This window comes from Hyaena hyaena, unplaced genomic scaffold (assembly GCF_003009895.1).
Source record: "Hyaena hyaena isolate Hyena2069 unplaced genomic scaffold, ASM300989v1 scaffold_1173, whole genome shotgun sequence".
Taxonomy (NCBI): Eukaryota; Metazoa; Chordata; class Mammalia; order Carnivora; family Hyaenidae; genus Hyaena; species Hyaena hyaena.
In genome coordinates this window covers 103,739-106,921 of record NW_024081802.1, presented here as the reverse complement: position 1 = coordinate 106,921, position 3,183 = coordinate 103,739, and the positions used below count along the sequence as shown (strand labels likewise).

The 3,183-nt window shown below is 39.3% G+C and overlaps 1 pseudogene; it reads left to right on the top strand.

Annotated features, from left to right (window-relative positions):
• Nucleotides 1-633: 633 nt before the first annotated feature.
• Nucleotides 634-1,848, top strand: LOC120224405 (annotated as a pseudogene).
• The last annotated feature ends 1,335 nt before the right edge of the window (nt 1,849-3,183 follow it).

The window sequence follows — 3,183 nt, the reverse complement described above, 5'->3', positions numbered from 1 at the left end:
TCATAAGTTTCATGAAGCCATGGCTGTGGATGTCAGCTCTAAGGATGAGTGTGACAGGTCAGATACCTAGGATGTGCTGACTTGAAGGGTTGCAATGAGAAATCTACACTAGAGAAACAGAGCAACAGAGAAGTAGAAAGAAAAAAGCAAAGCTTGAGGGAGAACACAGCAACAATTCAGTTCAATTTCTTTATATATATCTTGTATTATTGCCAAATTGTACTATTCTTCTACTTTTTAGAAGATACCCTATCTGTTTTCCATATTTTCCCCACTTGTTTGATCAAAATCCTTTTCACATTAAAAATCATAATTAAATATTACTCTTTCTGTGCTCTATTCTCTGATTTCCAGTAGGGTTATTACTCTGCTAATATCCCTATAACTTTCTTTCTACTTTTCTTTTTTCTCATAGTTTGTCTTTTCATAGGCTTTTTCTGTGCTTTTCTCACTTTTACTCCTGTGTTATAGATCGTTTTTATGAATAATCTTTGCCTAAATATCTTTGTGTCTCCATCAGAAAGTAATATAGTCCTGTGTGCAGATGGGTGTGCCTCTGAATATATGTTGAATAAACTGTTAGGGTTGAGCTGAGCCTAATGAGCTATGCAGAGAAGTTGGTGTCCCTGGCCCATGAGTGAGTGCCTCTGGGCATTCCAATCCAAGGCCTGCATTGGCCAGTCCTGTGCAGGGATGTCACCACTGGAGCAAGTACGCTGGGAGGTCTTGACCTTTGCAGAATGCTAGTGCCAGGTGGACATGCATCCCTGTCTCTTTCACCATTAGGTCCAGGTAGGTTCAACGTACAAAGGGGTCTTGCCACAAATTCCCTTGAACTCTACAGTGTTCTTCACAGTTTTCTGGGACCTTCAGAGTGAAGCTCTTTGTGAATGGAATTCTAACTTAGTTGGACCATGGAACAGAATGCAGCAAATAGCAATATGTATGTCAACAAAGCAGATTGTTAGATTCAGCAGCAGGTCTCAGGGCATCCATTAATGGTGCAAGTGGTACAAGTCAGTGTTAGTAACTGGCCTGTTAATCACATCAGCTGTCCATTGCCTAAACTATTCCTTGTAGACAAGGTCACATTATCACAAAATAACCTGTATCTGGGACATGGAATTTGTAGCAGATTTTGTTGAATCTGTAGAGACAGATCCAGCACTGGAGAAGAAACAGAGGACAAATGCTGGAGGTGCAGAGCCAACAGGACCCCACTCAGGAGATCATCATTCAGCAGCTGCAGGCGGCTTTCAGCACCAGCCAGAAACAAACGCAGCAGCACATCACTGTCCAGGAGCAGCAACTAGCACAGACTGTTGAAAGACAGACCATCTTCTATCAGCCAGTTAATGCAGATGGCATCACTGTCTACAAAGGCATGACCACCATCTCTGCAGCCAGTTTGGCAGAAGCACAGACTGTTCGGACAGAGGCCAATAGCAACAAACCAGCAGTGGGCCACGGCCTGCCATTGTAACTCTACTAATGGCAGGCTATGTGATCAATTCAGGAGGGATGGTAATTAATGATGATACTTGGAGCTGAATCTGTGCCTCCTATCCAAGGAATCCCTCTACCTGGGACAGAGATGCTTGAAGAAGAAGCTCTTTATGTGAATGTCAAATAATACAAACATCTTTGTAAGAGGAGGCAGGCGTGGGATAAACTAGAGGCAGAAGAGACATTCCAAAGGAAAGAAGGAAATGCCTGCATGAGATATGCCATAGCACAGAAGTGTGGTGAAAATGGGCAGGACAACTATTTTCTCCAAAGGAAAAAGGTTATCCCCATATGCAGGAACCACATCAAACAAATAAAAAAGCAATGGTACAGATCATCTGAGTGTTCTCACGCCAGGCCATGTGATGTAGACAATCAAGGTTGCATTCCTTGCCACTGTTTCCCACTGATTTAGGAAATTAATCAACTCTTTTGAAGGGATACTCACAACCACATTTAATGCTTTCATACAGAGCAGAGACCACTTAGTTTTTAATAAAAGGCTCAGTATTGTACTTGCAGCAACATCTGGCAAATTGAAATGCCAAGTTTTCGTCTCATTTTTTTAATCCGGACCTATTTCAAACTGTGGATAACCCTGATATTTCACATATTAGGATGAATCAAGAAACTCATGCCAGCCCAGCAGCAACACACAGGCTCTTATGTTGACTGGGGAAGCAGACCACCCAACTCACCAGGAAAGAACCTTTCCACTCATTCCCACAGGAATTTGGTTAAATACCATCTGTCCTTCTGGTTGGGGAGCTCATTCTGACTAACTGAATGGGCATGTTATATTCGTGAATAGCTTCCACACATAGAAATTGAGTCTTGTTACTTGGACACAATAAATTCCCTGAGATATGAATATCTGTGTACATACACACACACATACATATATACATACATATGTATATTGTTTAGCTTAAAACAATTATTCTCAAAGACTGTTCTGAGAAACAAGGTTCAGAGCATGGTAAGAGTTATTAATGTCTGGCAGGAGGATTCCTGTGATCATTTTGGTAATATATATGTTGAAAACTAAAGAGATTGCTATACTGCGGGACTTATCAGGGCCTCTAGTCTTTTTAAGCTTTGTGAATATGTAAGAGGGAGGTAGAGTGTGTAGCACTTGCCAAAATTATTTGACATAATATCAATTTATTTGTTTCCAGAATCTAATGGAATCAACTTTCCTGTGAGGTCTAGTTTAAAGAATATCAACTTAAGATTTTATTTCTTTCTTATGAAGTAAAACATATGAAGCTACTTACTCATATTCACTTTAAAAATGACATTTTATGGTCTAAATAATGACTAAATAATGAAATAGTTGATAAAAATATATATGATATGTGATCTGATTTCTCTGCATTACTAGTGTTTTCACTATATAAATAATATATACTTGTAATATTGTGGCTACTGGTTATTGTAGTTCTATATTTGTATCTCTGAAATCATAACTTTCAATATCCTGGCTGTACACACTTTTTTCTCTGTATTCCTAAATCTTTCATTTACTAACTCTTCCTAACTCTTTCTACTAAGACCTCCTTAGGAGTTTCTACTTTTTTTAATTCTCTGCCACTCAATCAGATCATCCTTTCTTCACTGCTACTCACATTAATCCAAGAAAACAAGAATACACCAATAAGTGTCTCACTGTGGATA